Raw genomic sequence first — 19,067 nt, 5'->3', positions numbered from 1 at the left:
ACAGGACCTCTTCTTCATAAGGCCACTACTCTCAAGGGTAGTGAGATATAGTTAACATCCTCACACACAGAGACAGGCACAGAGAGTTGGACAAATGAGTTCACAGAGGAATATGTCCCAAATGAAAGGATAAGTCAAAATCATAGCAAAAAAGTTAAATGAAATGGAGATAACCAATATGCCTGATAGAGAATTTAAATTAATACTCATAAAAATACTCACTGGACTTGAAAAGAAACTGGAGTCTCTCCATGAGACTCTCAACAACATGATAGAAAAATATGAAAAAGAATCAATTAGAGATTAAAGAATTCACTGAATGAAATTAAAAATACACTAGAGGGAATAAATAAGTCATAGACTGTGGAAAAGCAGAAGAACAGACCAGGGATCTGGAACAGAGTAACAGAAAACAATCAAGTGAACAGAAGAAAGAAAAAAGAACAATAAAAAATGAGAATAGATTAAGGGAACTCAGCGACAACATCAAGTGTAGTATGTTCATATCATAGGGATCCCAGAAAAAGAAAAGAGAGAAAGGAGAGCAGAAAATTCATTTGAAGAAATAAGAGCTGAAAACTTCCTAAATCTGGGGAAGGAAACAGAAATCCAGATCCAGAGGACACAAGAGAGACCCCAATAAAATCAACCAAAGGAGATCCATACCAAGACATGCAGTAATTAAAATGGCAAAAAGCAGGGATAAAGAGAATTTTAAAAGCAGCAAGAGAAAATAAAACAGCCAAAATACAAGAAACCTCATAAGGCTATCAGCTGATCTTTTAGCAGAAATTTGCAGGCAAAAAGATATATTCAAAGTGCAGAAAGAAAAAATCTGCAATCAAGAATACTCTATCCAGTAAGACTATCATTCAAAATAGGAGAGTTTCCCAAAGTTTAAAAGAATCCATCACCACTAAACCAGCCTTTAAGAAGTGTTAAAGGAGATTCTAAGTGGAACAGAAAGACCATAAGTAGATGCAAGAAAAATAGGAAACACAAAAGCAGTGATATTAAAATAACTCTAAAAATTCATCAGTGTGGGGGCTGGATGGCTCAGGTGGTTAAGCATCTACCTTCAGTTCAAGTCATGATCTTACGGTCCTGGGATGGCGCCCCACATCAGGCTCCATGTTCAGTGGGGAGTCTGCTTCTCCCTCTCCCTCTGGCCCTGCTCCTGTTCTTTCCTTCTCTCTCTCTCTCTCTCTCTCTCTCAAGTAAATACAATCTTTCTAAAAATTCATCAAGGGTTCATAAAATAAAAGGATGTAAAATATGACACTATAAACCTAAAACACAGTGGGAGGAGGTAAAAAATGGGTTTAAACTTAAGCAACGGGATCCCTGGGTGGCACAGCGGTTTAGTGCCTGCCTTTGGCCCAGGGCGCAATCCTGGAGACCCGGGATCGAATCCCACGTCGGGCTCCCGGTGCATGGAGCCTGCTTCTCCCTCTGCCTATGTCTCTGCCTCTCTCTCTCTCTGTGTGTGACTATCATAAATAAATAAAAATTTTTTAAAAATTCATCTATTAAATAAATAAATAAATAAATAATAAACTTAAGCAACCATCAACTTAATATAAACTGCTATGTGCAGATGATGTTATATACAAACCTAATGGTAACCACAAATCAAAAACCAGTAATGGAGGTGCCTGGCTGATTCAGTCAGTGCATGTGACTCTTGTTCTCAGAGTCATGAGTTTAAGATCCACGTTGGATATAGAGCTTACTTAAAAAAAGAAAAAAAAAAGTAACAGAGATGCAAGAAATAAAGAGAAAGGAATCCAAGCTTATCACTTAGGATATCTGGAGAAAATTATGAGAGAAAACAGCAACAGAAGAAAGGAATAAAGAAGAACTAAAACAACCTTAAAACAAGTTAAAAAATGGCAATAAGTGCATAACTACCAACAATTACTTTAAATGTAAAAGGGACTAAACACTCCCACCAAAAGACATAGGATGAAGGAATAAAAAGCAAGGCCCATGTACATCCTATCTACAAGAGATTCATTTCAGACCTAAGACACATGCAGATTGAAAGTGAAGGAATGGAAAAGTATTTATCATATCATGTAAGTGGAAGTGAAAAGAAAGCCAGGGTGGCAATACTTATATTGAACAAAATAGACTTTAAATAAAAGACTGTATAAGAGACAAAGAAGGATATTTTTTATATATATTCCCTTTATTTTTATATAAAGAGAATAATCAAGAAGTTATAATAATTAATAAATATTAATTCATCCAATATGGGAGCACCAAATATATAAAGTACCTAATAATGAATATAAAGGAAGTAATCTATAGTAATAGAAGAATAGTAAGAGACTTTAACACCCCAATTATATCAATGGATAGATTACCCAACCAGAAAACCAACAAGGAAAGAGTGGCTTTGAACGACACATTGAGTAGGATGGATCTAACAGATACATTCACAACATTCTTTCCTAAAACAGTGAAGCAAACATTCTCTTCAAGTGCATATGAAGCATTCTCCAAGACAGACTACATGTCATGCTTCAAAACAATTCTCAATAAATTCAAAAAGACTGAATTTTTGCATCTCTTCTGACCTTAATGCTATGAAACTAGAAATCAATCATAAGAAAAAATCTGGAAGGAGCACAAATACCTGGAAGTTGAATAACACGCAACTAAACAATGAATACAGCAACCAAGAAATCAAAGAAGAAATAAAAAACTACATGAAGAAAGATGAAAATAAAAACACAATGGTCCATTTTTGAGACACAGCAAAAACTATTCTAAGAGGGAATTTTATAGCAAAATAGGTTGACCTCAAAAAGCAAGAAAATCTCAGATAAACAACCTACACCTACACCTAAAGGAGCTAACAAAACAACAAACAAAACCCAAAACCAGTAGAAGGAAGAAAATAATAAAGATTAGAGTAGAAATAAACAAACTAGAAATTAACAATAAAAAAAACCAATACAACAAATCAATGAAATTAGGAGATGATTTTTTGAATAGATGAACAAAATCGATCAACATTTAGCCACCCCTCAAAAAAGAGAAAGAGAGCATTCAAAATCACAAAGGAAGAGGACAGAGAACAACCAACACCACAGAAATGCAAAGGATTCAAAGAATACCATGAAAAATTATATGCAACTAATTGGACAACCTAGAAGAAACATAAATTCCTAGAAACCTATAAATAACTTCCAAAGCTGGATCAGGAAGAAATAGAAAATTTGAACAGACTAATTACCACCAATGAAATTCAATAAGTAATCAAAAAACTCCCTACAAACTAAAGTCCAGGACCAGATGGCTTCACAGGTGAATTCTACCAAATATTTAAAGAAGAGTTAGTACTTATTCTTTTCAAACTAACCCAAAAATAGAAAAGGAAGGAAAATTTCCAAATTCATTCTATGAGGCCAGAATTACCCTGATACCAAAATCAGATAAAGACATTACAAAAAAAAAAATATATATATATATATATATAGGCCAATACCTCTGATGAACATAGATGCAAAAATCCTCTAACAAAATACTATCAAACTGAATCCAATAATTAATTCAAAAAAAAATCATTCACCATGATTAAGTGGGAGTTATCCTGGGATGATGCAAAGGTGGTTCAATACTCACAAATCAATCAACATCATATATTGCATCAACAAGAAAAAGAATAAAAACCATGTGATCATCTCAATAGATGCAGAAAAAGCATTTAATAAAGTACAGCATACATTCATAATATAAAGCCTCAACAAAATAGGTTGAGAGGGAACATACCTCAACATAATAAAGGCCATCTATGAAAAACACATAGATAAGATCATACCAATGGTGAAAAACGATAGCTTTTCCTTTAAGAGAGGAACAAGATAAGGATGTCCACTCTCACCACTTTTATTCAACATAATACTGAAGTCCTAGCCAGACCAATCAGACAAGAAAAAGAAAGAAAAGGCATCCAAATTAGTAAGGAAAAAGTGTAACTTTCACGATTTACACATGACATGATACTATATACAGAAAACCAGAAAGAGTTCACCAAAAAACTATTAGAACTGATAAATTAATTCAGTAAGTTTGCAGGATATAAAACCAATGTAGAAAAATCTGTTGCATTTCTAGGTATCAATAATAAAGCAGCAAAAAAAGAAATTAAGAAACAGTTTCATTTAAAATTGTGCCAAAGGTAATAAAATGCCTATCAATAAACTTAACCAAGGAGGTGGAAGATCTATAGTCTGAAAACTATAAAACAGTGATAAAAGAAATTGAACATGACACAAACAAATGGAAAGATACTCTGTATCTGTCAGTTCAACAAATGGTGTTGGGAAAACTGGACAGCAACATGCTAAAGAAAGAAACTGGACCACTTTCTTATACCACACACAAAAATAAACTCAAAATGGTTTAAAGATCTAAATGTGAGACCTGAAATCACAAAAATCCTAGAAGAGAGCACAGTTGGTAACTTCTCTGATATCAGCTACAGCAACATTTTTCTAGATATGCCTCTAGATAGGGAAACAAAAGCAAAAAATAAACTTTTGGAACTACATCAAAATAAAAAGCTTCTGAACAGTAAAGGAAATAATCAACAAAACTAAAAGACAACTTACTGAATGGGAGAAGATATTTGTAAATGATATATCCAATAAGGGGTTAATATCCAAAATATATTAAAGAAAGTATACAACTCAACAACAAAAACCCTCTAAATAATCCAACTTAAAAAGGGTGGAAAAAATGAACAGATACTTCTCCAAGGAAGCCATACAAGATGGTCAACAGACACACAAAAAAGATGCTCCAGACTACTCATCATCAAGAAAATGCAAATCAAAACTATAATGAGCTATCATCTCACACCTTTCAGGATCACTAAAATCAACAACACAAGAAACAATAAGTGTTGGTGAGGATATGGAGATAAAAGAACCCTCATGCACTGTTGATGGGAATACACACTAGTGCAGTCACTGTGGAAAACAGTATGGAGGTTCCTCAAAAAATTAAAACTAGAACTTCCCTACAATCCAGTAATTGTACTACTGGCTCTTTACCCAAAGAATACAAAAACACTAACTCAAAAGGATATAAACACCCCTATGTTTATTATAGCATGATTTACAATAACCAAATTATGGAAGCAACCCAAGCATCCATCGATAGATGAATGGATAAAGATGTGGGGGGGGGGTGTATACACATACATAGTTACAATGCAATGAAAAGGAATGAAATCTTGCCATTTGCAACAACATGGATGGAGTCAGAATATAATGTTAAGTGAAATAAGTCAGTCAGAGAAAGACAAATACTATATGATTTCACTCATATGTGGAACTTAGGAAATAAATCACACAAACAAAGGAAAACAGAGAAACAAAGAAACAGACTGAAATATAGAGAACAAACTGATGGTTACCAGCGGAAGGCAGGTGGGCAAATGGGCAAAATAGGTGAAAGGCTTTAAAAGCACACCTTTTGAGATTTGCACCAAATAATGTGGAGAACTATTGAATCACTATGTTGTATGCCTGAAAGTAATGTAATGTTGTATCTTAAAAAAAGAGTACACTTATTGTGATGAGCACAAAGTATATATAGAATTGTTGAGGGCACCTGGGTGGCTCAGTGGTTGAGCATCTGCCTTTGGCTCAGGTCGTGAGATCCGATCAGGTCCTGGGATCAGGTCTCGCATGGGGCTCCTCACAGAGTGCCTACTTCTCCCTCTGCCTATGTCTCTACCTCTCTTTCTCTCTTTGTCTCTCATGAATAAATAAATGGATAAATTAAATTAAAAACCGAATCACTGAATTATTATACTGTGCACCTGAAGCTAATACAACACTGTATATTAATTAAAATTAAGTTTTAAAAAAAGGAAAAAATGAAAAGGGAATAAATACCTATAATTTTTTTAAATTATCTGGCATGCAATGAAACGCCGGGACACCTGCACCCCGATGTTTCTAGCAGCAATGTCCACAATAGCCAAACTGTGGAAGGAGCCTCGGTGTCCATCGAAAGATGAATGGATAAAGAAGATGTGGTTTATGTATACAATGGAATATTACTCAGCCATTAGAAACGACAAATACCCACCATTTGCTTCAACGTGGATGGAACTGGAGGGTATTATGCTGAGTGCAGTAAGTCAATCGGAGAAGCACAAACATTATATGGTCTCATTCATTTGGGGAATATAAATAATAGTGAAAGGGAATATAAAGGAAGGGAGAAGAAATGTGTGGGAAATATCAGGAAGGGAGACAGAACATAAAGACTCCTAACTCTGGGAAACGAACTAGGGGTGGTGGAAGGGGGGGAGGGCGGGGGGTGGGGGGAATGGGTGACGGGCACTGAGGGGGACACTTGACGGGATGAGCACTGGGTGTTATTCTGTATGTTGGTAAATTGAACACCAATAAAAATTAATTTATTAAATAAATAAATAAATAAATAATCTGGCAAATCCAATCAGTAACAAAAACACATAATTCAACGGTCAAAATGGAGGTTTGAGCCTGCTTTTGCTATTTACTGATCAAGTTAATTCCCTAATTACTGATTATAACAATTATCTGGACAGAGTGTAATAGTCTAAATTCTATTTTATCACATTCAAATACAATAAAGTTTCACTGAATCAGAAAAGAATACATCTTGGGATACCTGGGTGGCTCAGTGGTTGAGCAACTGCCTTTGGCTCAGGTCGTGATCCCGGGGTCCTGGGATCAAGTCCTGCATTGGGCTCTCTGCAAGGAGCCTGCTTCTCCCTCTGCCTGTGTCTCTGCCTCTCTCTCTCTCTGGTCTCTCATGAATAAATGAATTAAATAAATAAATAAATAATTTTTTTAAAAAGAAAAGAATACATCAAACAATACATACAAGGAAAAAATCTTAGAAAACTCTAAAATATTGGAGTATTATTTATTTTAAATATAGCCTATATAGATAAAGTGCAAATGTCCAATGCAAAATTACAAATGTCATTTGTTTCAAAGTATATAATCATGTATCCTAAAGAGAAATGTCTTAAAAAATAGAATATTAATTGCTTCACTCAGAATTTGAAATAACACTGAAGGAATAATTATACTGTTGACCTTTTATTAAGCTACTAATACTAGCCTGGTTCTCTTTTATAATTAAAATGCCAAAAAATTGAGAAGGCACAATTTCTATTTTCCTGCTAAATAAAACTGCTTGTTGAATCCAAATTAGAGATACCTTTTTAAATGAAGAGACATGTGAATGGCTAAAATGTGCCCAAAACTTAATATTCATACTTTATTGTACTATATATGAGAGTAATAGGTTGCTTGCTTCTATTTTAATTAATTTAAATCAAGTATTACTAGATTCCTGTCTACTACCACAATCACTTGAGGAGAAATATGATAGGGTAATCCTCAAAAGCAATTCTGAGGCTCTGTGAACACTAGATACTATACATTCCGACAGTACTTTTTTGCCTTTAAGTATTTGTTCACCAACGCCACAGTGTGAAACCAGCGGAAGGCAGGTGGGCAAATGGGCAAAATAGGTGAAAGGCTTTAAAAGTCTCCAGATCCTCAAATTCTCCAACGTCCTCAGTTGTGAAAATGCCAATTAGGATTTTACACCCAAATGTCTGCAAGTTACCCTACCTGAAAGCTTTTTTTTTCTTACTCAAGACCTTGTGGCCACCATCCTTTGGCTCTCTTCTCACAAAGCTTAAACCAAAAACTGGCCTAAAATATCCTTTTCTAAGTCCATTCTGTTAGGCATCACTTTAGCTTTGTCTCTCCAAAACTTGAGTTCTCCAAAACTCAAATGGCAAGGGGAGTAAAAAAGAAATGGAAAAAAGACTTCCCTCCTTCCTGAAATGCCCTAAATCTCACACTTGATGTTTCTTTCCTCTTGGTCCTCACTTTCATCCCTCTTGGACTCCAAGATGAAGAGAATTTTCTGAAATGGAAGGATCATCAGGTTCTCAACTACACTAACAGATCACAGTTGAGTAAAAAGAAATAAATAGCTAAATCTGCCACTGTCACAATTCATTAATCACTCATTTATGCTTTCTAATAAAGAAAACCTCAATCCCCAAGTAAAAAAAGTATTTTTAAGTTATTGAGAAATTAACTATATTTGATTATATCAAAACAATATCAGAGAAAGAAAATTGGAAACCTTGATCTCTCCATAGAGTATATGACCTAGACTACCACTACACTCTCAACCCCTGTATCCATTGTTTATTTAGCTTTTGTAAGTTAGAAATTTGGTTAAAGAAGATCAATTCATGACTAATTTCTGGAGAAAACCAAGATATTTAATATTATTGTTGCTGTAGTGGTACTAAAAAAAGTCAAAGAAGGTATATCTAACACTCACCTTAGCCATAAAAAAAAAAAACCACTTTTAAAAAGACCCACAAAATGTCTAGCCTTCACCAATGTAACTTCCAAGTGTGTCTTCCCAGATAAAATGACCGCAAATTAAATTAAATATCTTACAGACCAGGGCTATTAAAGTTGTGTGGTGCCTATCAAAAATGATTTTTTGACTTGAAGTTTATCTGTGGTACTCCCAGAAATAGCTAGAATTAAAACTATTTTTACTGCATGAAGATAAAATGAGATGATTTGTATATAGAAAAATGCTAGTTTTTGTATTCCTTAAATCAACAAATATTTCATATTTAACAAGAAAAAATAACCAATAATTTAAAAATAAGATTATTTCAATGTAGTTTTGAATTCTAAATAATTTTTGGATGGACATTTTCCTATGGGAATATGCATGCAATATAGGTCTAGTGAGAATTAAGACATTTATAGTAATTTTTGCAATTATGATGAATATATAATAATTTCTGTACTTTGAAGATATAGTAGGGAATTCTGTAATGTGGTAATAACAGAGAAGGAAGGACTTAGGTTTACAATTCATTCAAATACATCATCATAATTATAAATTAAAAAGAAAGTCTAGGGGCACCTGGGTGGCTCAGTCAGTTAAGCATCCAACTCTTGATTTCTGCTCAGGTCATGATCTCAGGGTCATGAGATCCAGCCCCACCTCAGTCTCTGCTCTCCGCACAGAGTCTCCTTGTCCCTCTCCTTCTGTTCCTCCCCACAACCCCCCACCCCACCCATGGTCTCCCTCTCTATAGAGAATAAATAAATAACATCTAAAAATAAATAAAAAGAAAGTCTTGACCATGTCCCTATTTTGTCCTTTAGAAATTATCTGATTTGTCAAAATACCATTGACCTTCACACTAGCATTAAAATTAGCAGCTTCATCTAAGCATGATTAATGCTTAATAAAAAGGAGGTCTATACTGTCTTCACCAGTGTATCTAATAAACATATTCAAGGCAAAGAAAAGATATTAAACCTTTCCTTTATTTTAATGGTGATTGGTAATTATTTTTTATCTTTTTCTTTGCTTGTTTGGCAAATTAGATCTTAAAACATGGCACATCTTCACCCATTCAAATATATTTTCCAGTAAATACACATTTACTGTAAAAATTACTTCAATTATTTTTTAGTTTCTTTAAATTCTGCTTTTGTCTTTGAAGAACCTGCAAGTCCCTTTTAGTATTAATCTGTTTAAAGGATTACCCTCCCACATATTTTCTAATAAAATCATCCGTAAGCTTCTTCCAGCTTCTATCTTAACTAAAGCTGCATCTATAGTGACAAAATTGCTTGAATGAGTTGGCCAGTTAGAATAATTTGGTGTGTGTCTTTTGTAACTCAACCAATCAGTTTATAATTTATAGGTAGATTTTTAAGTAGAAATATGAAGCCTCTGCCTACCATATGAAAAGAAAAAGAACAAGGAGGCAATATGATTTTTATCCCAATAATGCAGGTATAATTATAAGGGAAATCCTGAGTTATTCAAGTAAAAACCTCTTTTTACTTTATTCTTAAGAGATACATAAAATTATGTAAGCATATCTTTAAGAAAGTTCCATGAGTATGGAAGATATGGGAGTAATGATTCCTAGAGGGAGCTGTTTTCCTTGACCATGCTTTTAAATCTAAAATATGATGAGTTAACAGATATTAAGACTACATATACAACCATCAAAGAAACAATATAACATGATGCCTTTCTAAAACCTGCAATTTAAAACACAAAACATAAAAAAAAAATCTGCTTCAGCCATTTTTAAAGTACTTAATAAAAGTAGCAAACCAAAAAAAAATAAAAATAAAAATAAAAATAAAAGTAGCAAACCAGTTAAAACCTTGAACTTGAGATAAAACCAAATGGTTTGAGAAAAAAAAAATGCTTTAATGGTCTATTGATTTTAAGTCAAAGTAAAAGGCATAAGGAATAAGAAAAAAACTGCACATTTAGGATTAAATGAACATTTTCAAATTTTGCACTGAATTAAAACTTAGAATATATTCAAAGGAATTTAGATTTTTCATTTAAATTCATCATATTAGTTTCAGCCCAGCCTTACTCCTCTGCATATCTTTTCTTTCTTCCGTGTGAATGAATTGGTTAGAAGAATGCCGCATCCATTCTGATTAGCTAGTAGATAAGTAATATGAAAACTGATTTAAAGTCTCTTCCACTAGAGATGTCAAAACAGATGTTACTCTCCTACAGGATGACAGCACTGGGCCTCAGATGTCAAACATAATTAAAAATTTTATTTTCAAATGTACTCCGCAATTTATACATACTGAAAGTATGTCTTACCTTTTGAACCTATAGAGTGCTGTGCTCTGCAAAATGGGAGAGGCTTTATTTTACTTGAGACTCCATATGGGAGTGAAATCATTTCATCAATCGGTACCCAGAGGTTTCCTTCAGGATTTGGCATGAAAAGACTGGCATTTCATTAAAACATGCTGACAACTGAAAGAGCAATTCTAGCAGGACTGATTTCTCTCACCTTCCTATCTATGACTATGAAGGTTTTCTCCCAATAGATTATCCAAATTAGAGAATAAATTAAGGTGTCTTTCTTTTTGTGATGATATCAACTCATTTCATTCTTTGAAAGAGTAGAGGGTCAGAAGTTGCATGCTAGTCATATTTATTTAGTATTTACTAAGTTTCTCCCAAAGTCCTTCTTCCCTTGGCAATAGAAGTAATAAAATACCTGTTGGGGGAACAGTTCCTTTGACTTTTTATGATACACACTCAAAACAGATGGAAAGTTAAGAACTCACCATATATTTCAGAGAATATCACCAGAGATTCGTACCCTTATAGGGAAAATGCAGAATTCCAAAAGCATGGCTACTCCAAAGAAGGTTCTCTGCCTCCACATCCGTAACATGTTATCTGAGGAGCCTTGACCCACCCATAACCATAGTCAAAACCCTACATTTACCCTTGAGTGTATTTGGTTATTCACGTGTGTACCTCCTCTATTACAGAATAAGTTTCTTGAGGGCAAGGAAAACATTTTCATGTTTTTATCAACTACAGAAGATTCAAGATGCCTTGCACATAAGTGACTTTCAGTCTAAAATAAGTTCTGAATCAATTTAGTTGGAGGTCAGAAACCGTTGCACTAAGAACATGTACTTCTAAAGACTAGGGCAGTGCAGTAGTAACTCAGAGCAGCAGACTAGACACTCAGCCGCTTGCTACAACTTACTAGCCATGTAGTTTGGGTAAGTTCTATCTCAACACTAAACCTCTGTTTCTCCATATGTAATATGGTTATTGTGAGGATTAAATGAAGTGATATGCCTAATATCAGAACAATGCCTGGCATATGGATAAGCATTCAATAAATACAAGCTACCACTGTCGCCTTCCCTTAAATGTGTCATTGATGTGATAACCTATTGAAAGACTCATCAAATCTAATTTAAAAAAAAAATGAAAGACTCATCAATGCAATGTTAGTGATTAGGAGTTAGTTACTCCTGTGCCACCTAGGTATATGCATAAATATTTGTTTAAAAGATCTCCAGGTAGTGGAATTTCAGGTAGTGGAATTTCAGGCAGTGATTACTTTCAACTTAGGAATTTGAAGTTACCTGTTGGAAATCTAAGTGATGTAGCAAACTTCATCATTCTGGATTACAGAGATTTGCTAGTGTTTGGAAGAGTTTCAGGGAAACTTTCTTCTAGGTGCTTCTCGAAAACTGACCCCAGAAATGTCCACTTCATACTAGCTCCTATAGAACCTCTGCCCCTTCTCTAGACATGCATACTGGAGTTTCCCCTAAACCTAATTATTTCCAGAGGACTTAGGGTGTTTCTTAGTAGTAAACTAAATTCCAACCAGTCTTTTTCCTGATTTTAAAATTACCCTCTTGGAGTCCACTGTTAAATATGTCTGCTGCTGGTTTCTGATGCTCCTTAGTCCACTTAGGGAGCTTCCTTCTATTCTTATGTTAACTAAAAGCATTTATTAGAAGTAGACACTGAATCTTATCAACTGCTTTTTTGGGACAACTATCATGCTTTTACCTGTTACTAGAGTAATTGTAGTAATGGACTATCTAACATCAAGCCACAAGTGCATTCAGGCACAAAGGGATTTTGGTAATGGTGTATATTCCAATATACTACTGCATTCTATTTCATACTACTTTAAGATTTTTTACATTGATATTCCCAAGTAAAATTGGAATAGGGCATAGTTTTCTTTTTTTTGGATTATCATAGTCAAATATAAGTATCAATATTATGATGGTTTTTGAAAACAAGTCAGAAGACTTCCTCATTCTCTAATAGTTGCAAAAGACTTATTATTAAGGTTATCTTTTATCTGAATATTTAAAATAAATCACCCATAAAATCATCTCAGTTCATTATTCCTGAGGTACAGTTTTACACAATGTTTCTAATTGCTATTGATATATTTGTCAATTGTGTTTTTCCTTGAACCAATCTGGGTATTTTTATTTTTCCATTTCTTTGTATAGTTTTCAACATTTTCAAAGTTATTATTATACAATTGAAAATTTTATTTTATAAATCTTATCATTTCCTCTTTACAGTTATTTTTCCTTACTCATTTTCTACATATTTGTAGTTTTTAAAAAAAAATTCTAATCTTGATTAACCTAGTGAATTGCTCATTTTTCATCTTTCATATTTTAGACCAGATCTGTGCCTAATTTATTAATATTATTTTTATCAATCTTACCTTTTCTACCTAATAAAAAAATCTGCAACTCTTTTCATTTAATATTTTCTTCTCCTTTCTTTTTAGTTAATATTTTCTTCTACTTTCCTTAGTTTTATTTCATTGATTTCTGCATGTACCTTTGGTTCTTTCCTGCTTTCTTTAGATTTATTTTGTCTTTTTTAACTTCTGAAATTGGATGCTTAATTCATTGTTTTGCCTCCTTGTTTTATATACTGAAGATGTCAAAAGTTATAAATATTCTATGATAAACAGTGCTTTCATTCTCATTAATTCATATTTTGCTTTTCTATTTAGGAGTTGTTTTGGAGAAGTTTTAAAATGTTTATATTTATTTTCTAAATGTTTGAAAAGTTTATATTTTTCTAAATATTATTTACTCTTTTAAATACTCAAAAATAATTTTCATTGTTTATTTCTTTTTTTATCATGGACTTCTAATTTTTATTCCACTGTGATCAGAAGACATGGTTGCACTCTTTCCAATCTAAAATATTTATTAAGATTTTCGGTTTTTTAAAGATTTTATTTATTTATTTATTTATTTATTTATTTATTTATTTATTATTTATGAGAGAGAAAGAGCACACACAAGCTAGCAGAGGGAGAAGCAGAGGGGGAAGTAGAGGTACATAATCCCCAGCAGACTCCATGCACTGGGCATGCATTCTCACAAGAAGCTCGATCCCACAACCCTGAAGTCATGACTGAAGTAGAAACCAAGAGTTGGACACTTAACTGACTGAGCCACCCAGGAGCCCCATTAAGGTTTTCTTTGTGCCCAAACACATGGTAATTTTTGTAAATGTTTCATAGCCCTTAAAACTAGTTGATTTCTGTTTAAAGGGGATTACGTTGGTACATTTTATTAATTAATGTTTATTATAATTGTTCAAATCATTCTGTCCCCTTTTTAAATCTTCTTGTTCTTCAAGCCCAAGTTTGATCTAATACAGCTCTCTATGAACAAGAATGCAATTGTAATTATTTGAATAAAAGCTATATAAGATGAAAACAAAAACATTAATTATATGCTAACAAAAATGGCAAGAAAAAAAGAAAACAAAAATAGGCATTTGCTAATTTCTCATCTTTTACAAGAGGGCGGTCAATAGATGTCATTTCATTTCTCAAGCTGTAAAATAAGAATATTTAAATTAATGGATATAATTACTGTAGACCTAAAAATATGCTTCCGTATGTATTTTCAAGTTACTGAGATATGATGGAAGAATTGAGAGGGGGCACAAAGGAAACAATACAGCAAGAAAACCAAAAATAGAATCATAAATAAACACTGATTCAAGTGAATTAAGTCAAAACATCTTTCATAGAAATGAAGGTAAGAGAGATAAAAACAACTCTTTAGAAGAAATTGACTCCTAAATTGAAAGAGGTAAAACAAGTTCCAGCCATACACTGTATACAAGATGATATAAAACAATGTAATTCATAGTTTGAATATAAAAGAGTAGGCAAGGGAAAATCAGAAGTACACAAACAAAAAGAGAACAAATATAGCAATATCAATGTTGGGTAAAATAAACACAACATATAGAACATTAAACAAAACAAAGTTATTCTTTTTTTGATGAAGGTTTCCTTGTTCAGGCAAGTTTCTTAGAAAGAACACATGGGTGATATATTTTAGGATTCCTTGCATATTTTTTATTTTTAGATTACCTTCACACATGAATGAAAACATGGCTGCTATGAAATATTAGGGTCACAGTAGCTTACCCATAGGACTCTTTATGTATTGCTTGGTTGACTACTGGTATTACATGTCCCCAAGAGTATATTGAAGCCAGCTTGAATTATGTTTTTTTCCTAACATTTTAATTAATGTGTATCTTCTGCTTGGATACTGCATCTTTACAGCATAATTTTGTTGTTGATTTATATAACATGCCTGGTGTATATTACTGCCATTAATCCTTGGAACAACTTTATGATATTGAGGTTTACTTCATCTCATTCAAAGCAATCATCTCTAGTCTTAGTGATAGGAAGGTAGACTATGGTATTTTGATAAATAACCTTAAACTGTTCTACCTATACAGTCAATTTTTAGACAAATTCCATGAAATTTTCTTAAACTCTGCTGTTGATATAAAGATCTTCTTGATATTGCATTTTATTAGATTTCATAATATCAGGCTTATATAAATATATCATGATAAGACTTAGGACATACTATTCCAAAAGCAAGTTCTTATAGACCAATTAAATCCTCCCAGATGCCTGGGTGGCTCAGGGAGTGATCCTGATCCTGGGATCAAGTCCCACATCAGGCTCCCTGCGAAGAGCCTGCTTCTCCCTCTGCCTACATCTCTACCTCTCTCTATGTATCTCATGAATAAATTAAAAAAAAATCTTCCAAAAGATTTTCCTTATTCTCTTTAAATATTATGATGTATCCAAACATACAGAAAATTACAGTATAACATAACAAATACCCATGTAACCACAATCCAGGATTAACAATGTGCTGAAGCATCTTGCTATCTTTGCTTTAGATCATTCTAAAATTATTATTAAGAAGCTAATCATTCCAGACTTTAAGTCCCCCTCATACACCTCTCTGGTCTATTCTCCTCCCTCTTTATTCAGAGACAACTACCATCCACCTCCTCTGGGTTTCTATACTTTATTACATATGTTTATATGCATATTAAGTTTTCATTTTCAGATTTTTATTAATATATATAGTCCCATGCTGTATTTTGTATACACATTTTGTTTTGGAAATCTATCACTTTTGAAACACTTTAACACAATAGAAAAACTAATGTCTGAGAAGCTGAAAAGAATGTGGGTTCTCTATTTTTATGGTCAGGAACTATAAGCATCAGGTCTCACACATATCTCATATCTATTAGATCAAACTTGTTAACTGAATTGTTCAAACTTGCATCCGTGAAAACATTCTGTCTGTGTGATTTATTGGTTACTAAAAAAAGGCATATGCAAATCTCCTGCCATAACTATGGATTAATTGAATTCTCTTTATAACTCTGTCCATTTTTGCTTTAAATATTATTTCTACAAAAAATTTTTTTCTGATGAGAACTTTTAAGACATACCGTCATAGCAACTTTCAAATATAGAATACAGCATTGTAAATTATAGTCACCATACTGTATACTACATCCATAAGACTTATCTGATGACTGGAAGTTTGTACCTTTTGACTATCTCCATCCTTTAAATATTTAATATTTAAATATGCTTTAAATATTGGGAGATTATGATACATACATAAAACTTAATTTTATTGCTTCTTGGTGGAATATTCCTTTTATCTCTATGTTGCTATCTTTTTCATCCCTATTAATGCTTTGCATGTTAAATATTTTTTGTTTGTTAATCAATAAGCATTTATTTGACTGGTATTTTCTAGTATGCCCTTTCCAGAAATTTACCTTTCTGGGTCATGATATAATGTTTTGTGTCTAGTTATAAATAAAGTATATCTACACAGTGTTTTTTGACCAAGTCAAGTCTCTTTTACATATGTGAATTTAATATATTTATTTTTGTAATGACCCAGATCACTAAGGCACTTCCCAGTCTATAAATAGTCTTTCTAGCCTCTATTTCAAGAACTAAACAACACTTGATGGGTCTCAGCTTTATGCAAGAAGCTCATTCCTGTTCCCTACCACACACAGGCCTAGATTTTAGCTCTGATTTGAGTCCAGGTCTTGGAACCTTAGCAGCTGTAGCACATGTTCAGTTCTAAAGCCATTCAGCTTTGCTTCCCTCACTTGCAATTATGGCTTTATAATCTTTATTTCTAGTTCCTAAAGCCTTTCCTAATGCTTTCAAGAATTGACGTGTATTTTTGAAAGTTGATGGTTAAATATATCAACATGTGTTTCAGATAAGAGTATGATTTTCTACATTAGCTTAGCACACCATATTGATCAGAAACCTAATATACAATTCTTTGTTACACAGTTGTAAACAAAGTTCAAACATCTAAGCCTTGATGACTTTAGGGGGAAATATTGGTGCTTTTCTTCTATCCTTTGAACTTTACCTTTGTGTGTCCTACAAAAATTGTTGCTTTAGTGACAAAGCCAGTGAATCTCATTATGTTAACTGTGAAGCTGTTGCAGTTTCGATGTATTCCCACTTCCCACCAACCTTGCCTGGCTAAATACACCAAGGAATAATAGCAGTTTGGGCCATATGAACATCACAGTCTTGTCAGATTTCCTGAGACTATGGTGTGCTGTTAGAAGACCCTGGTGTTGCTCTAAGAGATCTCTTCATAATTGATCCCAATGAGGTCATCCAGTATTTGAGCACCAATGATATCCCAGTGGACCAAAATATGGAAGAGACTCTCTGCTTGGTGAAGGCATTCCAGTTTGTGAAACCAATAGAGAAGTCAGCCCAGCAAACTGAACATGATATTCTCCTACAATCAAGCCAAATCCAACTGCTTCCAAAGATACTTTCAGAAGGTAAATCAGTAGATCATCTGATGCGTGCCTACAGCTTCTCACATCAGAAAAGAACCACAGTTGGAACTCACTTTTAGCATTTGAAAGATGCTAAATTTTCTTCTTGAATTTTCTTCTTGAATTTCTTTGTACTAAACTGAGTTCTCTATTAGGATAAAAATGATCATAGTTGTAAGATGTTAACATTAACAGTGTACTTTAACTCTTATAATCAATGTATATGTACTTGAAATAAATGTAAATCATGTTTTTAAAAAAACACAATGGAAAGTGACTTAAATAATCATGCATGTTTCTAATCCTGGAGATTAATATAGTTATTTTATTTATTTGCTAGCTGGTTTAGGGTCTACATACAATTCTAGATATTGATTGGCCATAATTATAAAGGACATTTATTGAATCCAGGAATTGCATTTTGAAATCATTGTAATTATTTTCTTTTCTGAAGTGCTCAATGTAAAGTACATAATAAACATATTTTAAAAGAAAACAAGTATTTAATGAAATCCTAATAAAATTCATACTTTTTATGGAACTTAAAAAACTGATTCTAAAAATCATATGGTTATATAAGGGATCCAGAGAATCCAAGAAAATTTTGAAGAAGAACAAAGTTGGAGGATTTACAGCATCAATTTAAGATTTACTATAAATATACAGTAAATAAAACAGTTTGGTATTGATGCAAGAGAAATAGGTCAACAGAGAAGAGAGTCCAAAATAATATCACATACATATATAATATCAATAATTTTTTACCAATACTATTCAATGGTTGGGGAATTGGTCTTCTTAATAAATTATTCTGAAACAACTACAGAGCTGAGAGAACCTTTACACTTATATTATATAATATACAAAAATTAGTGATTAATGTATAAGGTTTAATGTACAGGCTAAAATCTAAAGCCCTTAAGAGAATTTTTTCGAGAACTTTGGATGGGTGATAAATCATTGGGCAGTATGCAAAAAGCACTAAACATAAAAGAAAAAAAGTTAAATTGGACTTCATTAAAATGAAAATCATTTCCCCACACACAAAAAAAATACTGTTAAGAACAAACCACAAACTTAGTAAAAAAAAAAAAAGTTTCTGTATATTGATCCAACAAAGAATTCATATTCAGAATATATAAAGAACTAGCATATATCATTTTTAAAAAGACATTCAATTTTCAAACGAGCAAAAGAACTGAATAGACAGTACAAAAAGAAGATATATAATGGCCAATAAACAAGAAAACGTACTTAACATCATTACTCACGCTCCCTGTGGCTGGAGGTCTGTGAGGCACATCTCATTGCTACCATAGTCCAACTCTTATCCCATGTCCACAGGCCTCTCTTCCTAAGGAAAAATCCAAAAGAGGAAGGTCAGTGGCATGAACCACAGCCCCATAATAGTGTTGATCTTAGGACCATATTGTCACAAATGTTCTCACTTCTTC

General features: G+C 33.1%; 1 pseudogene; it reads left to right on the top strand.

Annotated features, from left to right (window-relative positions):
* The first annotated feature begins 14,477 nt into the window (after positions 1-14,477).
* On the top strand, positions 14,478-17,628 carry LOC121474581 (annotated as a pseudogene).
* Positions 17,629-19,067: the final 1,439 nt, after the last annotated feature.

Source organism: Vulpes lagopus, chromosome 13 (assembly GCF_018345385.1).
Source record: "Vulpes lagopus strain Blue_001 chromosome 13, ASM1834538v1, whole genome shotgun sequence".
Taxonomy (NCBI): Eukaryota; Metazoa; Chordata; class Mammalia; order Carnivora; family Canidae; genus Vulpes; species Vulpes lagopus.
This window is presented reverse-complemented; position numbering and strand designations above follow the sequence as displayed.